This window comes from Leptodactylus fuscus, chromosome 1 (genome assembly GCF_031893055.1).
Source record: "Leptodactylus fuscus isolate aLepFus1 chromosome 1, aLepFus1.hap2, whole genome shotgun sequence".
NCBI classification, from domain to species: Eukaryota; Metazoa; Chordata; class Amphibia; order Anura; family Leptodactylidae; genus Leptodactylus; species Leptodactylus fuscus.
Genome location: NC_134265.1, coordinates 214,289,460 through 214,309,962, shown reverse-complemented (window position 1 = coordinate 214,309,962; position 20,503 = coordinate 214,289,460). Strand labels below are relative to the sequence as shown.

General features: G+C 40.2%; 1 protein-coding gene across 2 annotated transcripts in view; it reads right to left on the bottom strand.

Annotated features, from left to right (window-relative positions):
• The window catches only part of MLLT1 (MLLT1 super elongation complex subunit), a 260,650-nt gene that overhangs the window by 125,777 nt on the left and 114,370 nt on the right, over nucleotides 1-20,503 (bottom strand). The gene's annotated exons all lie outside the window — the stretch shown is intronic.

The following is a 20,503-nucleotide window of genomic DNA, read 5'->3' as shown; positions in this document are numbered from 1 at the left end:
TGAGAATACTCGTAGAATTTTGAATTTGGTTCACCAGACTGAAATACGGAAATTAGAAGTGGTCATGTTGGCTCTGGATGCCGAGAAGGCGTTTGACCGTATTTGTTGGTCTTATGCCTTCTCGGTGTTGCGTAAGATGGGCTTCTCTGGAGATATACTAGGAGCGATTGGAGCTTTATATTCGGCCCCATCGGCAAAAATATTTATTAATGGCACTTTTTCGGATACCTTTGATATAACAAATGGAACACGTCAAGGATGTCCATTATCGCCTTTGATATTTGTTCTATCTATGGAACCGCTGGCTCAAGCCATTAGAGATGACCCAAATATTAAAGGTATTGATGTTAAGGGAAGATCACATTTGATCTCTCTTTATGCAGACGATATTATTTTAACTTTAACAGACCCTCAAACCTCTCTTTCACGTCTTATGCAGTTGATTGACCACTTTGGGACCCTGTCCTTTTATAAACTTAATCTTTCTAAATCTCAAGCCCTTTCATTTAACGTCTCTCCTGGTCTCCTTCGAGCTTTGCAGACACGATATGGTTTTGATTGGAGACAGGAATCTCTCCAATACTTGGATATTCAAATAACGACCTCTGTTGGTTCACTTTTCCATTGCAATTATTTACCTATGCTCAAAACATTGAAAGATAGCTGTGATAAGATGTCTCGAGTTGATATCTCCTGGATTGGGCGAGTGGCCGCGTTTAAAATGCTTCTTTTGCCTAAGTTGCTTTATCTGTTCCATACATTACCGATATTGATTCCTCAATCATATTTTGAATCTGTTCAAAGAGTGATTTCCTGCTATGTATGGAATGGGAGGAGGCCCCGAATATGTAGGGGGCCCTTGTTCAAACACAAATTGGCTGGAGGGTTGGGAGTTCCTAATATCCGTAATTATTATTTAGCCACTTTAACCGCCCAATGTTCAGGGTGGTGGAATGCAGATACTACTATTCCTTGGATTCAAATTGAACGGGCTTATGTTTATCCTGGCAAACTTAGAGATTTGCTTATGCTCCCTTTCTGGAATGTTTTACCATCGAAGTCGCTCTCTCCTACTATGATAGCTTCCCTCAAAGCTTGGACTCATATGCATGCGGAGGCCTCCTCTCACGTACATTGGCTTCCATCTAATACTCCCTTATCAACGTTATCATGGCTGATTACTGATTTGGAGGTATCCTCCTGGGAAAACTTGGGATTTGTTTACCTTTCACAGCTATATGATGAACGTAACACCTTATTATACTTTCCAGCGTTGCAACAGAAATTTGGTTTACCTCCACATCATTATTATAAATATATACAAATCTCCCATTTCTTAACTAAGATTCCAGTACCGCCTGTGCCTTATTGCAAGAGAGTACTATCCTATGTCTCAAAAAAAATGAAGGGCTTACGTTTCTTGTACAATGTGTTAGATGCGGTTTTGGAGTTTTATAAATCGCCTCCTTTTAGATATTGGGAACGAGACCTACAGAAAACTTTTTCTGAGGAAGACTGGTGTCAATCTTTTCGTTTGATACACTCTTCCCTACAATGTAGCTCGCATATTGAAACGGCAATTAAAGTACGCTTACGTTGGTACTATTCTCCGTCGACCTTACAAATAATGTATCCTGCCACTTCTGGGTCCTGTTGGAGATCGTGTGGGGCTGTGGGGACCTTTTTTCATATGATATGGCAATGCCCACTTATCACCCCATACTGGCATACAGTGTTTACAATGCTTTCTGATCTTTGCCAATACAGACTGACCCCAAATCCATATTTCGGGATATTATTATTGCATATTCCTAACGCTGTCAAACCATATAAGCGTCTCTTTTGCAAACTCTTAATGATGGCACAAATTTTGATATTCCAAAAGTGGAAATCCAATTCGATTCCAAATATTTCAGCCTTAATTGATATGGTAAACACTACGTTCAAATATGAAAGAATAATTGCATTAGGTAATCACTCCTACCATTCCTTCTTGCAACTCTGGGAACCATGGTCTAATTCAAGATATTTCGTTTGACCCGAGACATCTTCTGACAAATAATTCTGCCTTTTCTGGACATAATTCCTGATATTCCAGAATATATTGTAATGGATATTTGCCTGACTTGTACCTTCATTTGGTTTTGTTATTTCTTATGGCTTCTTTATTGATGTACATGTATCTACTGTTTCTCTTGTATTATTATCATGAAACTACGGATATCTAGCTATGTGTATACATGTCCATGTCTTTATTTTCTGCTTGTACTTTGTTCTTGTTGACAGAAAATTCTTAATAAAAAACCATTGAAACAAAAAAAAAAAAAAAAAAAAAAAAAAAAAAAAAGAGACAGGAGCAAAAAGTAGCAAATATAATGCATGTAAGGGCATAAAGTGGATAAACAAGTAGATACAGAGAGTAGCAAAAGCATGACGCATGTCAGCAAAGTGGAATAGACAGTTTATGATGTATAACAATACATAAATATATCATTAATGATATGGAGGTACACATAGTAAATAAAAACAATAAATTGGGAAATCAAGATGGATATAAATATTGAAAGGTCAAAGGCGACAGGTAACAGTGATAGTGGTAGGGGGCAGCAGGAAGATGAATCAAAAGGACGATTCTACAGTGTCATTAAGACCACTGGGTTCTAGGGTTTGAAGCTTAAATATCCAATAGGATTCTCTCTGTCGTAATTTTTGAAACCGATTTGGGATGGCTGTAGGAATCTGTTCAATTGGCATAATAGTAATATTGGAAAATTTGCTGTTATGAGTGCTGGCAAAGTGTGCTGACAGGTTATGTTTCAGATACCCTTTTGAAACGTTAGTTCTATGTCCATTGATCCGACAATGGAATGGCTGGATTGTCCGACCCACGTATTGGCGGCCACAAGGGCATTCTAATAAATAGATCACATAGTCTGATGAGCAATCTAGATGTGTGAGAATGGGGAAAGACTCATGTGTTACATTTGATTGAAAGGCTGTGGCTTTGTGTTTAATATTAGAGCAACAGAGACATCTAGGGTGGCCACATTTGTATACCCCCAGTGGTTTATGGACAAGGTTTATGAGTGGGGTAGGGGTTTTATTCCGGAGTCTACTTGGTGCTAGGATGTTGCGTAAGGTTGTAGACCTTCTGAAAGTCAGAGTTGGTTTGCTGGGGAGTAATTTCGTTAGGTGCTGGTCACTGAGAAGGATGTGCCAATGTTTATTGAAGATCGCCCTGATTTTGGTATGCTCTGAGTTATAGGTGGTGATGAAATTCCTTCTACATGGGGGAAGGGAAGTGGGTGGGCTGGATAAGTGGATCGTAGTGGTCAAACATGATTCCTGGCTGAGTACAGACGCTCTATTGAAGGCATGTTTGACAATGGAGTTAGGGTATTTTTTCTCTTGAAACCTTTTTTTGAGAATAAGTGCCTGCTGTTTAAAGGGGCTCTATCAGCAAAATCATGCTGCTAGAGCCCCACATATGCGTGCATAGCCTTTAAAAAGGCTATTCAGGCACTGTAAAAGCTAAATTAAACTACCCCCCCGTTTTAAAATAATAACTTAGAAAAGAATCTTCTCTACTTACGGAACGTGCACCCTGGGCGGGCATTCAGGGTGCGCTGTCTTCTTCTTCCCCGCCTCTTCTTCCTCTGACGTCTTCGGGTCCCGTCCTCCTCCGGCGCTTGCTCGCGGACACTGATAAAAAAAAAAAATAGCCCGGGCGCATGCGCAGTAGCCGTAGTAGAAGCCGCGTGCTACTGCGCATGCGCCCGGGCTGTTTTTTTTTTATCCGTGTCCGCGAGCAAGCGCCGGAGGAGGACGGGACCCGAAGACGACAGAGGAAGAAGAGGCGGGGAAGAAGAAGACGGCGCACCCTGAAAGCCCGCCCAGGGTGCACGTTCCGTAAGTAGAGAAGATTCTTTTCTAAGTTATTATTTTAAAACGGGGGGGGGGGGGGGGGGGTAGTTTAATTTAACTTTTACAGTGCCTGAATAGCCTTTTTAAAGGCTATTCATGCATATGTGGGGCTCTAGCAGCATGATTTTGCTGATAGAGCCCCTTTAAAAGTCTGGTCATTGTCACAGTTTTTGCGGATTCGTTTGAACTGACTGTAGGGTATGTTTTTCAGCCAGGGGCCATAGTGAGAACTGGTATATTCCAGGTAACTATTAACATCAACTGTTTTAAAATGTGTAGATGTAGAAAAAAAGCCGTCGGGTGTAATAGTGATCAGTAGGTCAAGAAATTCGATTTGTTCTGTGGAGAAGTGATGGGTAAATGATAGACCTAGGTCATTAAGTCCTAGAGATGTAATGAAATCTCTGGCCGACTGCTCATCACCATTCCATATGAAGATGAGGTCATCGATATACCGTTTATACAAGGATATGTGAGAATCATAGAAGGTGGAGTTATAGATGTACCGTTCTTCGAATAAACCCATATATAGATTGGCGTATGAGGGCGCAAAACGGGTCCCCATAGCACAACCCCTCGTCTGTCTATATATACTGCCTTTGAATGAGAAGATGTTGTGTTGAAGTATGAATTTAATACCAGATAGCAGGAAGTCTTCTTGGGATCTTTTTACTCCTAGGCCTGTGACAGTGACAAGTGCACATCCACTACGTCTGAAGGAGAGAAAGTTTCACCAGAAACATAGAAGGGGATTCTTCACAGTAAGAACCACTGTTCTACGGAACCACTGAGGCTACAGAACGCTCTGCCCCAGGAAGTGGTGATGGCGGATTCATTAAACAAGTTCAAAGAGGGCCTGGATGTCTTTCTTGAAGAGAAAAATATAACAGGTTATGGACTCTAGATTTTAAGGACACTTTGATCCAGGGTTTTTATACTGACTGCCAGATTGTAGTCGGGAAGGAAATTTTTTCCCTGAAATGGGGCAATTGGCATGAGCCTTCCCCTGGATCAACACTGTAGGGATTGTAGGGTTATAGGTTGGACTTGATGGACTGATGTCTTTATCCAACCTCACCTACTATGTAACTATGCAATTCCTAAATCACTGACCTTACCGATCAACAATAAATAAAGTGTGACATAAAAAACCTATACTATGCACAGCCCACATGCGCGTTTCGTTGGTGTACATTCAAATATACACACAACTATACTTCAAGGGCAAAGGCATAATAGAGTTCATAGAGTAAAAGCATCTTGCGTAGGGGTAAAAAACCTCATGCATACAAAGTTATGCGCTCCAAACCGGTCACCATAGTTAAGGTAAGAGGAAAGTTACTTCAGAGTTTTTCAAAGCGCTCCCTGGTTTTAGGCATATAGTAGCGGTAACATCACTAAAGCCAACCGGAGTGCCGACATTGCAGTCGCCCAGCTGAATACCCCCTACACACCATGCTACAAACGGGGACTTTTTAAACACATCCATCACTCGCGCGTAAGCAGCACGCATCGTGGATGCACACAGCAGAACGGGTGCACATGGGCGGAAGATAGATGCTGCGATGTACACTGAAACAAAGCAAGATGGTGCCAGGGCAATAAAATACAAATGAATATTGTCCTGATCCACACAACCATCTGACCAAACAGGTATTAGGAGGACAGTAGGCTGTGAATAGAAGAGGTGCAAGCATAATTCAGTATATTCCAAACACCCAAAGCGGAAGGCCAATGCCATAAAGCCGCTAAAAAACGAACAATGTGCAAATAAAGTGCAATGAGACCATAGTATTTAAGCCAGTATTGAAACAACAGGTATAATAAAGTTACAATGGCTGCAATAAATCACATGGACATATGAGCACAACAAAGGACATAAATAAAATAAACCAAAATATTTTTAAAAATTTGAAATAAATCCCACACAGACTATATGAAAGACGAGAAACTAAGGTGCTCATTGAGGCCAAGTGGATTAGTGGTCTGTTTTTTACTTATTGAATTCTACCTAACTAGTTATGATTTTTTTAAGCTAAAAAATCCTGGAAGGGTTGAATTTGCTTATTGCAGTTCATTCACCGATTTTTTTGGTGGGATCTCTCTATTGATTTTTTTTTTTTTTTTTTTTTGAGGAATGATGGAAAGGTCCCCTATTACGGGTTTTTTTTTAGATGGTTCCAGGACAACTAAGGTGAAGTTGATGGACATATGGCTTGGATCTTGTGAGATGTCACAATGCCACCAAAAACAGTGTCAAAGTGAAGTTTTTAATCACTTCCCAACATCCACTATACTATTACGGCAGATGTTGGTCTTTAACACCTTAAGAACCAAGCCTAAAAGGAACCCCTTAATGACCAGGCTTCATTTGTACAAATTGATGTGTCAGTTTATATGGCAATAACTTTGAGACGCTTTAACCCTTTTCTTGCCGAGGATGTCAGCTCTATGTCCTCCCAGGGTGGCACTTTTGTAGCGGAGGATGTAGCTAATACGTCCTCGCTACTAATGCCGATATCTCATGACTACATGCAGATATCTGGATGGTTTAAGATTCATTTTAAAGATGAAAATCTCATATTTAAAATGACACCAAGCTTTTTATGGTAGAACGTATAGTTTTGGAGCGATTCACTGTTGAAAACACTATTTGGCATTGCAGATCTCAATTCCCAACAGTGTTTCAATAGTGAATCGGTCCAAAACTATTTTCTCAACTATAACTCAAGTTCTATCATGAAGATCTTGGTATCATTTTAAAGATGAGGTTCTCTTCTTTAAAATCAATTTTAAACCATCAAGATATCTTCATGGAGTCCAGAGATATAGGGCTCTAAAGTATCCCCCCTCCTCCTGTCTCGGGAAGCATCAGTGAACTGAGAAAGCTTTCTCATCAATTTGCATAACCTGTATGTGACCCCAAGAGGGGGGTTATCAGGGACTTTCATCCTTCTTAACCCATCTCATGCCAGAGAGCATACTGTACTTTTGCGTTCTGATTGTCACATACTAATAATGTAATTTAATGTAATTTAATAAATTAATATTTACAATTATTTATTATATTTACATTTATTAATGTGATTTATAATGTAATTTAATACAGGTATAATGTAATGTAATTATTGGGGCTGTGACCCAGGCATTTACCATTGTCCTGGTCGCAGCGCCAAAAAAAAAGTCGCACCAAACACTTACACAACACATACACAAAGTCGTGAATAACATTTCACCCAATCCCTGTCCTGTCCATACCTGAGCTTTCTAGAGCATATTACGTCTCTAGTGATAGCAGTTATGCGCCAAAATAATAGTAATAACGATTATCACTAGAGATGAATGAGTAGGTTGCTAAAATTTTTATAGAGGGATGGAAAATAACATTTTTATGTAAAGTCCTATTTAATTTGCACAAAATGGGATAGTGCATTTCAGAGATTTTGGCATTTCTTTAACACCCGCCCCTGTAAATATATACATGTGTGGTATATATGAACACTCCTCACATATTGCAGTTTTTTTTTGGAAAGTACAATTTTTTGCAGAAAGGGATTGCTTGAATTTTTGTGCAATTTTTGCTTGTAATCTCTGTTTGCTGCAAAATTACATGAAGGTGGTTGTATATATGATAATGAAATTGTGTTTTTATATACCGTATGCTGTGTAATCTGAAAAAAGTTCGATTTTGGTATCACAGTCACAGTTTGGTAGGTGCAGTATAGATTTTTAACATACCGTATATACTCGAGTATAAGCCGACCCGAATATAAGCCGAGGCCCTTTAATTTATCACAAAAAATTGGAAAAACAGATTGACTTGTGTATAAGCCTAGGGGGGAAATGCAGCAGCTACTGGAAAATTTCAAAAATTAAAATGGTCGGAGTTTTTGGGTGCAGTAGGTGCTGGGAAAGGGGAGGGGGTGTTTTTGTTGCCTGTCTGCCCCTTCCCTGAGCTTGAGGACTGTTCCCCCCCCCCCCGAATATACAGTATCTGCAGTGCTCCTATTAACCTCTTCCCGACGGAACAGGAGCATTGCAGATACCCTATATTCAGTAGATCAGGCACTTTCAGACACAGGGATACCTAATGTGCATGTGTTTCACAGTCATTTTCTACTTTTATATGTACTCTAGGGAAAGGAGTGATTTGGAACATTTATTTTTTTATTATATTTTTTTAAACCTTTTTTTCTCACGATTTTATGGGAGATTCTATACATTACTATTGCAGCTGGTCATAGATTCATTAGTGAATAACTGCAAAACCCTGCCTGTCTTCTGTATGAGTGTTTTTGGGTGTGCGAGCTCTTGTTGTAGTTGATGTTTGCGGTACATATAGTATACACTCACCGGCCACTTTATTAGGTGCACCATGCTAGTAACGGGTTGGACCCCCTTTTGCCTTCAGAACTGCTTCAATTCTTCGTGGCATAGATTCAACAAGGTGCTGGAAGCATTCCTCAGAGATTTTGGTCCATATTGACATGATGGCATCACACAGTTGCCGCAGATTTGTCGGCTGCACATCCATGATGCGAATCTCCCGTTCCACCACATCCCAAAGATGCTCTATTGGATTGAGATCTGGTGACTGTGGAGGCCATTGGAGTACAGTGAACTCATTGTCATGTTCAAGAAACCAGTCTGAGATGATTCCAGCTTTATGACATGGCGCATTATCCTGCTGAAAGTAGCCATCAGATGTTGGGTACATTGTGGTCATAAAGGGATGGACATGGTCAGCAACAATACTCAGGTAGGCTTTGGCGTTGCAATGATGCTCAATTGGTACCAAGGGGCCCAAAGAGTGCCAAGAAAATATTCCCCACACCATGACACCACCACCACCAGCCTGAACCGTTGATACAAGGCAGGATGGATCCATGCTTTCATGTTGTTGACGCCAAATTCTGACCCTACCATCCGAATGTCGAAGCAGAAATCGAGACTCATCAGACCAGGCAACGTTTTTCCAATCTTCAATTGTCCAATTTCGATGAGCTTGTGCAAATTGTAGCCTCAGTTTCCTGTTCTTAGCTGAAAGGAGTGGCACCCGGTGTGGTCTTCTGCTGCTGTAGCCCATCTGCCTCAAAGTTCGACGTACTGTGCGTTCAGAGATGCTCTTCTGGCTACCTTGGTTGTAACGGGTGGCTATTTGAGTCACTGTTGCCTTTCTATCAGCTCGAACCAGTCTGGCCATTCTCCTCTGACCTCTGGCATCAACAACGCTATTCCGCCCACAGAACTGCCGCTCACTGGATGTTTTTTCTTTTTCGGACCATTCTCTGTAAACCCTAGAGATGGTTGTGCGTGAAAATCCCAGTAGATCAGCAGTTTCTGAAATACTCAGACCAGCCCTTCTGGCACCAACAACCATGCCACGTTCAAAGGCACTCAAATCACCTTTCTTCCCCATACTGATGCTCGGTTTGAACTGCAGGAGATTGTCTTGACCATGTCTACATGCCTAAATGCACTGAGTTGCCGCCATGTGATTGGCTGATTAGAAATTAAGTGTTAACGAGCAGTTGGACAGGTGTACCTACTAAAGTGGCCGGTGAGTGTGTGTGTGTGTATGTATATATATATATATATATATATATATATATATATATATATATATATATACACACACACATTGTCTACACCTTAAGCTATTATTTTAAATGTATTTTGCATATGAATCTGAGATTGAACATGAGTTGTAGGTGCAAATATGTGTTTTAGTGCATTTTTTCAAAAAATTATTTGTTTTTGTCACAAAGTTGCATGAAGGTGGATGTGGCTATCGATGACCCATTAAGACATTTGTAATCTTCAGGTTGTCTACGTTCAAAAAATATATAGGGTTTAGGGGTTCACTTACTTTTCATGATGTGTAATCCCTACATTTTATAGGATGATACTTTTATAGGATGATACCTTCAAAGCAGATATTTGTTCCTTCCAGTACTGGTGATTTACTGAAGACACATGCATGCAGGTGTAGGCCATAGTGATATGAATGAACTCTGCACATGTTGAACTCTTATTTTTAGGAGGTTTGGTGCATATAATTTTTTGTTTGGTTTCCGCTTTTAGCAACTAATATAAATTTATTTGCATTTTTTCGTAAAACATTCACCTTGAATCAAAATTGCATGAAGGTGCCTGTTCGTATACAGTACAGTGTCTACTTTAAGAAAATATATAGGCATGGGGGGGGGGCTGCTTTTTTTAACGTTGCAATTTTGGTTTGATTTGAGCATCTCAAAACTGTGAAAATTGCTCTGGCCATTGGAGGTGCAAAATTTCCAGAGACCCTAGGGAGTAAAAGGGTTAACTTACCCATGTGATTTTGAGAAAGTTTTTTTCGTGACACATTGTTCTTCTTGTTAATGGTAAACATTGCTCAATATTTTATATGTTTATTTATTTAAAATATTATATTTATTTAAATATTTATTTAAATATAAAAAATTAGGAAATTTGGAAAAATTTGCAGTTTTCAAAATGTGAAATTCTCTGCGTTTTAGACAAATTTTTATACCTTTCATATCTTTGCTTTACATAATTTATTTTGGACATTATACGGCACACAAATGTTGCAGAGATTTTTCCTGATTTACAAGAAAATTCCCATTCCCAGTCCCATCTGTTATAGACCACTTCAGTTCTGTAGGGGATTTTAAAGGCCTACATATTAGAAACCCCCATAAATTAACCCATTTTGAAAACTCAAATAATTCAAAACAGTATTTGTGAAGTTTGGCAACCCTTTAAGCATTTCATGGGAATTAAAACAATATGGAAGTGAAATTTAGACATTTATTTTTTTTTCAGTAATGCATTCATTTAGTTCTAAACATTAACACTTTGCCAAGAGGTTAAAGGAGAAAATGCATTTCACAGTTATGCAATTTTTCCCGAGCACAGAAGTGCCCACACGTGGGTGTAAACTGATGTTTGGGCACATGGCAGCACATGGAAGTGAAGGAGTGAAACTGGGTGCTTGAAAAGCAGATTTTACTGGAATAGTTTTCAGGTACCATGTCGCATTTGCAGAGCTCCTAGAGTACCAATACAATGCAAACCCTCCAAAACTAACACCATTTTGGAAACCTCACCCCTGACTGAACTTATCAAGGAATAGAGTGAGTACTTTGTCACCACAGCTGTTTCACAGATTTTATTAACATTGGGAAGTGTAAATAAAAAATTACTAAAAATTACTAAAACATCACTTTATCCCTAAAATTTTAATTTTCCCAAGGGGTTAAAGGAAAAAAAAAAAAAAAACCACCACACCACCACAGTTTCACACAATTTCTCTTGAAAATGGGAATACCCCATATATGGATGTAATCTGCTTTATGAAGGACTCTGTTTGGCTTTTGGAAGGCAGAATTTGCTGGAATAGTTTTTCAGGTGCCATGTCCCATTTTAAGGGCCCCAAAGTACCCGTACAATAGAAATGCCTTTAAAGTAACCCCATTGTAGAAACTACACCCTCTCAAGGAATTTCTCAAGGTGTATTAGCATTTTGAGCTCAAAAGTGCTGCCAAAAAATGAATGTACAAAGTGAAAATAGATAAAAGAAATATGCCATTTCAATGCCCAGCATGTTGTGCCTACTTTGTGTGATTAAAGACTAGCACTTAGCACTCCTAAAACTATTAAGTGGATTATCCTGGTTACAAAGAGTTTGTATATGTGGATATAAAAGGCTGCTTGGGCACACAGGAGGGTTCAGAATGGAAGGAGCACTGCACTTTTTAGATTTTGGGGTATAGATTTAGAGGGACTTTCTGGACACCAAGATGTTTTTGCAAAGTCCTGGAGGTGTCAGTAAATTGGAATTACCCAAGTAGTGACGCCATTTTGTAGTGCAATTTTAGCACATATAGGGCTCATTCACATGTGTGTCTTGTGTTCCCAAACAGCAGTTTATGCCCACACATATGACACTGTTGTACCTCGGATAACATACTTAATGTCATATCTGTGCCCAAAAAGCAGTTGATACCAAGCTAGGCATATAAGGAAAAGAGCACTATTTTGGTTTTTGGAGCACAGTTTGGTTTTTGGACTTCATTCCACATTTGCAGAATTTCCCCTGAATTTCTGGAAAAGCAGAATCTGCAGACATGTGACTCCATTTTGGAAACAACACTCTTGCAAGAAAGCATTTTTAACCTATGAGTGTTGCATTCATTTTCAATTTCCATAAATGATTGCAAAGCTGATGATGAAAAGTAAAAATTGCAATACTAGGGGCGTGGCCTGAATATGTCGGCATGAAGATGTACCTTTCAGTAGCACCCGGTCCTTTAGCGCTCTCTCTCTTACATCTAGGTCAGAATTGCTTATTTTCCCACTAAAGCCATGGTCCGATGCAGAGACTTTTCATCTAACCCGCTCCTGTTGTAGCATTCTGGTGGTCATATACCTGCTATTGATCCTGCTGTGGACTCAGATCTTTGCGGTCTTTCTTACTTCCACCATGGCCCATACAGAGACAGAGCGCGGGGGGGGGGGGGGGAGTTCGCAAAGGTTTAACAACTGTAATTGGAGCTCGGCTCCAGACACGGGTGTTACAGGTGACAGCTGTTGCTTACAGTTGACACTTGCTCTCACAATCACATTAAAATGATGTATCAACACCTTCCCATGATGTACCAGTACGTAATTTTGAATTAAGGGGTGCATATGGTACCTGCTCAAAAGCAGAGATGGGGTCATTCCATATCAAGTGAACCAAAAATTAATATTTATTTTTACCTGACGTCTTTAGATTTTTTTTTTTAATTTTTATAAAGTACAACTTCCGTTAATTACAAATTAAAAGTTTTGAATTTTTTTTTCTTCATCAGTTATTCTAAAATTTTGAAAAAGCGAGAATTTTGGCCTGGTATGGCTTTACATTTGTTATCATATCTCAGGCTAGAATTAAGATAAAAAGGTGGGAGAGTCATCATTTTTCTCAGAACGGTACCAGCTTTCATTTGATATGTCACAAGACTATATTTCTTTATATGTTGTTTTGGAGAAATGAAATTCAAAATTTTGATGTGCCTGTCATGGTGTTCGGCTCCACCTGAGTTAATATCTGAATTTTGTTAACTTTTAAAACGTCTGGTTTACTTGGATACACAAAGGATGGCGCTGGACCAGAAGGATGCAAAACATTCAATTATATGTCTTCATTTTCACAATCTTTGGAGATTACAGCAGCCAGCCACCAGCGCCGATCATATTCACAGGTGACAAAACCAGTTATGTCATCCATTGCCAATCTTGTGCCACCTTCTACCACTTCATGGACTTCACTGACATTGCTGAATGAAAAAATCCTTGTTTTTATTACTGTTTCACTATATGGAATGAAAGTGTGGTATTGCTAAGTCCCTTTGATGGACATAGCATCAGCATAGCAGGCACGTGCATTTTTTGAAATTTTCAAATTATACTTGGAAATATATAATTGGAAATGCGTTTTAAAATTTTGCATTTGCGTTCGCATGGGTAAAATATTAACAGAGATACTCTTGTGACATATCTGGTGAAAGCCTGTACAGTTCTGAGTAGAATGGTGTTTATTTGGTTTCTCTATCTTTTTTCTAACCTGAGTTATGAGGAGAAATGTAAAGGCAGGTAACACCGAAATTCGCACTTTCCAAACTTTGAAAATCAATTATAAAAAAAAAATAATTCTAGAATTATTTTTCCTTCACATTTTCCTTCACATTCTCTGACACACTATTACCAAATAACAAAATCTCAAAAGAGTTAAAAATATAGATGTAAAAATCATTGGTTCACTTGACACGGAATGACCCGAAGGCATGAAAACTGCAGGGTCTCTGCTGTTTCATAAAGCTTAAAGTTAACAAAAACCGGAGTTAGACTTACCGGTAATTTTGTTTGCATGAGTTCATCATGACTGTTACAAGGAGGTTGACCACTGACCCTCTGTAGGGACAGGAACTGAGAGACTCGTTAAATACACCACTCCCTCCACCATACACCAGTGTTTACCAAATTACACAGGAAAGGTGATTAAAAATATAAACTACAGAATGCTGTCTTACATATAACTATTTAACTAGGGAGGGTAATTAGAGGCCGTCATGGTGAATTCATGGAAACAAAGTTACCGGTAAGTCTAACTCCAGTTTCTATGACGTCCACCATGACGGCTACACAAGGAGATATACCAGATTACAGTTGCTAGGGCGGGATTACCGCCGAAAGGACCTTACGTCCAAAGGCTAAATCACTTACAGAACCTAAATCTAACCTGTAGTGTTTAGCAAAGGTCAGCGAACTAGCCCAATTGGCAGCCTTGCATATCTGCTCTAGGGAAGCTCCCAGTCTCTCAGCCCAAGAGGAGGAAGTTTCCCTAGTTGATGTTCCCCAGCTTTGATGTTCCCTGATAAAGCAGGGTGCGAAACGCGCATCGGGGCTCTGCGTGGAGGTCGCAGTGGTAAGCACATGGATATACAATTGTTTATTGCACTATTATTGTATGTGGTGTCACTTTTATAGGTACTTTATCTCACACAGAAATGAGTCCATTTTGAGGTGTTTATAGGTGATAACTTGATGCAATATATCCATCTCTTATAGTCCAACTACATCCATTTACTAATAATGAAATTTTGGTGGTTTAGGGGACCCTATATTTATATTATACCTTCCTATTAAGGAGTATGTCTGAGGGTTTCAGCTACTTTGGATGGATATTATATTACCTTATTAAGGACTATATTCTGAGTATTTGAAATACACTCCAACCATCATTGGGAAAAGTCATTTTTAACTAATCACATCCTTGCATAGCCTTTAGAAAGGCTATATCACACTTACCTTTTTTTGAATAAGTTTTTATTCATATGCCAATGAGCTTCCAGCCAGCACAGGAAGTTCCCAGCAGCACTCATCTCTGCTATTATCTCCTTTGTGTGTATGCAAACAGGAAGCTGAGTCATCATCATCATCATCATCAGCACAAGGCTGCGCTGTATACACCCATAGGAAACAATAGCAGAGATGAGTGCACGATGCATCGTGAACCCCGTCTAATTAGCATATCAATAAAAACGGACTTATTCAAAAACCACTGAGGCAATTTACATACTAAATGTAGGTGTGGAATAGACTTTCTAAAGGCTATGCAAGGATGTGATTAGTTAAAAATGACTTTTCCCAATGATAGAGCTCCTTTAACTCCTTGGATACCTAATTATTTAGTATGCGACAACCTCAATTCACACCACAACCTCTGGTACTAAAGGTATCTATATATATGTATTTAAAGGGATTTTACTATTAAAACCTTTTTTTTTTTTTTTGGATAAGACATCGGAATAGCCTTTAGAAAGGCTATTTGTCTCTTACCTTTAGACGTGGTCTCCGCTGCGCTGCTCCTTAGAAATACCGGTTTTTACCGGTATGCAAACGAGTTCTCTCGCAGCGATGGGGGCGGACCCCAGCACTCAAACAGCGATGGGGGCATCCCCACCACTGTCAGTGAAGTGTCTCCAAACTCCGCCTCCTTCTTCGTCCGCAGTGTCATCTTCAATGTCTTCTTCCGGCACAGGCTCGTAACTTCTAGGCCTGGGGCAGAGCAGACTGCGCAGGCACACAGGTCCATTTTCCCGTGGCCTGTGCGCCTGCGCAGTCTGCTCTGCTAGAAGTTACGAGCCTGCGCTGGAAGAAGACATTGAAAATGACGCGGCGGACGAAGGAGGCGGCGCTTGGAGACACTTCTCTGGCAGCACACAGATTTGGCAAAAAGTATTGGCATCTCTGCAATTCTGTCAGATAATACTCTTTTTCTTCCAGAAAATGATTGCAAGCACAAACTCTTTGGTATTAATATCTTCATTTATTTTGCTTGCAATGAAAAAACACAAAAGAGAATGAAAAAAAAAAGTCAAATCATTGGTCATTTTACACAAAACTTCAAAAATGGGCCGGACAAAAGTATTGGCTCCCCCAGCCTAATACTTGATAGCACAACCTTTAGACAAAATAACTGCGAACAACCGCTTCCAGTAACCATCAATGAGTTTCTTACAATGCTCTGCTGGAATTTTAGACCATTACTCTTTGGCAAACTGCTCCAGGTCCCTGAGATTTGAAGGCTACCTTCTCCAAACTGCAATTTTGAGATCTCTCCACAGGTGTTCTATGGGATTCAGGTCTGGACTCATTGCTGGCCACTTTAAAAGTCTCCAGTGCTTTCTCACAAACTAGTTTCTAGTGCTTTTTGAAGTGTGATTTGGGTCATTGTCCTGCTGGAAGACCCATGACCTCTGAGGGAGACCCAGCTTTCTCACACTGGGCCCTACATTATGCTGCAAAATTTGTTGGTAGTCTTCAGACTTCATAATGCCATGCACACGGTCAAGCAGTCCAGTGTCAGAGGCAGCAAAGCAACCCCAAAACATCAGGGAACCTCCGCCATGTTTGACTGTAGGGACCGTGTTTTTTTCTTTGAAGGCCTCTTTTTTTTCCCCTGTAAACTCTATGTTAATGCCTTTTCCCAAAAAGCTCTACTTTTGTCTCATCTGACTAGAGAACATTCTTCCAAAACGTTTTTGGCTTTCTCAGGTAAGTTTTGGCAAACTCCAGCCTGGCTTTTTTAATGTCTCTGGGTAAGAAGTGGGTCTTTCTGGGTATCCTACCATACAGTCCCTTTTCATTCAGATGCCGACGGATAGAACGGGTTGACACTGTTGTACCCTGGACTGCAGGGCAGCTTGAACTTGTATGGATGTTAGTCGAGGTTCTTTATCCACCATCCGCACAATCTTGCGTTGAAATCTCTCGTCAATTTTTCTTTTCCGTCCACATCTAGGGAGGTTAGCCACAGTGCCATGGGCTTTAAACTTCTTCATGACACCGCGCACGGTAGACACAGGAGCATTCAGATCTTTGGAGATGGACTTGTAACCTTGAGATTGCTCATGCTTCCTCACAATTTTGCTTCTCAAGTCCTCAGACAGTTCTTTGGTCTTCTTTCTTTTCTCCATGCTCAATGTGGTACACACAAGGACACAGGACAGAGGTTGAATCAACTTTAATCCATTTCAACTGGATGCAAGTGTGATTTAGTTATTGCCACCACCTGTTAGGTGCCTCAGGTAAGTAACAGGTGCTGTTAATTACATAAATTAGAGAAGCATCACATTATTTTTCAAACAGTGCCAATACTTTTATCCACCCCTTTTTTATGTTTGGTGTGGAATTATATCCAATTTGGCTTTTTGACAATTCTTTTTGTGGTTTTCCATTGAAGACAAATTAAATGAAGATAATACCTAAGAATTTGTGCTTGCAATCATTTTCAGGAAGAAAATGGGTATTATCTGACAGAATTGCAGGGGTGCCAATATTTTTGACCAACACTGTGTGTGTGTATATATATATATATATATATATATATATATATATATATATATATATATACACACACACACACACACATACACATCATACACATATCCATTGGGGTTATGTATTCCTCATGAGTTTATCCGTATATACAGTTCATTAATGGTGATAGACATGCTATACCTATCTCAATCATGGTTATCAGTACTCTATCAGTAAAAACCATTCAGCAAAGGGTTTATACCTGTCAGTAAATGCCTTTCAGCCATGAAGCTATACAGGCAGAAATGGAGCTTATATTCATCCAATTAATTATCTGCCTTTGTCTATATCCATATAGGAAAAAAAGCATATAAAAAACACAACAAGCATCTCTCTGCCTTTAACATAGCAGATCAGTCAGTTTTGATCAGGCGTCAGCCCTGACCTTTCTCACCGTGCCACTTTAGGATGTGGCAGTTGGTGATCAGACCAAGCCAAACTTCACTTCAGCCCCACCAGACAACGTTGCACAGGCACATGTGCAAACCGTTTGTCAGAATCCAAGATTGCATGACTTCACCTGAGGTAAGAATTTCACCTTGGGCGTTTTCCCCAGCAGAATCTGCGGAATAATCAGCAAAACTGAACTGCTATCTAGTAGCAACTGTTATACATAGGCTTCCTGGGAATCTACCAGCCAGCTCTCAATAGAACTTTACCATGTATGCTTTCCCTTTGTCTTTAAAAAGAAATACTTTCCTCCTGTCATCTACACAGGGCATAAGGCTAGAACTGGAGGAATGGACTTATTCTATAATTAAAGAGCATGTGTCCTCCAAATGTCGGCTTTCCCTCCTTAAAGGGATTCTACCACTAAACCCACATTTTTTCTAATTACCACGTCGGAATAGCCTTAAGAAAGGCTATTCGTCTCTTACCTTTAGACGTGGTTTCCGCCGCGGCGTTCCTTAGACATACCGTTTTTTTTACCGGTATGCTAATGAGCTCTCTGCCGCAATGAGGGCGGGCCCCAGCGCTGAAACGGCGATGGGGACGTCCCCACTGCTGCCCGAGAGCTCTGTTCCAGTGACGCCTCCATCTTCAGCAGCAACCCCGCCTCTTCTGTCTTCCGACACGATTTAACTTCCGACGCCTGCGCAGTTCAATACAGGAGCGTACAGCGCCCTCCTCCACTGGAACAGGGCTCTCGGGCAGCAGTGGGGACATCCCCATCGCTGTTTCAGCGCTCGGGCCCGCCCTCATTGCTGCAGAGAGCTCATTAGCATACCGGTAAAAAAACCTGTATTTCTAAGGAACGCCGCGGCGGAGACCACTTCTAAAGGTAAGAGACGAATAGCCTTTTATAAGGCTATTCTGACGTGGTAATTAGAAAAAATGTTGGTTTAGTGATAGAATCCCTTTAAGGGCCTTCTCCGTACTTCCTGAGCATAGGGCTTTAGAATAGATATCAGCCAACTGTTTTCTACAAAGTGGACATTTCCTGGACTTTTTGATACACCCTTGCTCCTATGGGAACCTTCTGTCTCTACTAAAAATTTGAGAAAAAGGAAGCCCAAATTACATTCTTCCCCATTAGAAAGATAACTCAGGTAGAGAGCAACTGCCCCAAGTACTCACACCAGAGGAGCCAGAAGCAGCCAGGGGATCTGTGATCGACAGCTGTGCCTCAGGGAGCGACATGTTGGAGTATACAGTGGTACACCACATACCTTGCAGGAATGCCACCTAGTTCACTCACCGCCCAGCATTCTTACACTGACATCACCTTATGAAGACCAGAACTCCTGGAATCAAGTGATCCTGCAGCTTCAGCCTCCCAGGTAGCTGGGAATACTGATGCACGCCACCGCGCCCGGCTGCCTCATGTGCACCACATCCTGGATCGCCAGTACACATGGGTTTGGCCGTTCCTCCCCAGTGTGATAGCCGGAGCTGGCACCCTCTCTACCCCCTGCATTAGCCCTAACGGACCGCTGGAAGGGGGGAGTTTTTCCACCTGAGGGCAGGCCTCAGCGAGACCCCCGTGTCCTTAATGGCCCAGGGAGGCAGCCATCGTTGACTACGACAGAGGACTAGACAGTGGTAACATTTTTCCTTTCTCCCCCTGACGGAGAAGAGCCTCTCATTCCAACTCTGTGTAGGGACAGGAAACACTGGTGTATGGTGGTGGGAGTGGTGTATTTAACAAGTCTCTCAGTTACTGTCCCTACAGAGGGCCAGAGTTTTTAGAAAATCTAAAAGTTAAAATAGACACCCTCTCCCTACATCCCATATATAAACAAACATATTATGCATCACATCAGTGTTTGAAAATGATCAAATAAAAAAACTCATTACTTTTGGTGAATGCCATAGCTGGAATAAAATTTTTAAAAAAACTAAAAAAAAAAAAAAAAAAAAGGCCAAATTGCCATTGAGTCTCCTCCAAAAAATTTAATAGAAAACAATGAAAATATCAGATATTCCCCAAGATGGTATGAATAAAAAAAATACATCTGGACTAAAAAAGAAAAAGATGTCTTATGCAGAAATCTAAAAAAGGAATACAAGAAAATATAAAGAAATATAATATAACAAATATAAAAAATCTAAAATATAATGATATATATATACGGCAGTAAAATAATTTTAACGACTATCAGAATTACTGGTAACATCTCATTTTAAGGTTAGAATTGTAAAAAATAAAACCTATAAGAAAATGGTGCAAATGCAGTTTCTGAATTTTTTTTTGTTGTAATGCCATGAAGTACAGTTTGTCCCGCAAAAAATAAGTCTTTATATAGCTCTGTGAATGGAAAAGTTCTGGCTTTTGGTTAGTGGTGAAACAAAAGACAGCTGAATCAGGAAAGGGTTAAACTCAATAGTAACTGGCATTTCAATAAACAGCAGTTTTACCCACAAAAGTTCATGGTCACTAGCAATCAATCTGAAATATGTAGCAATATGAAGTAAATCTGTAAGTCAAGATTTTGGATGCATCTTGTCCACAGTATGACAGCCCAGTCTAGAATTGGAAAAGTTAAATAAATGTATCTGGTGTTTTCAACACCCATACTGAACGCATGGAGCAATTGATTTGGGTCACTGCAAAGTGGCCATGTACGCAGCTCAGCTACTCCTGACTTCAAATGGAGTTGAGCAGAAGTAAGCAAAATGCAAGTGATACATAAGTGATAAGTGGCCACTACAC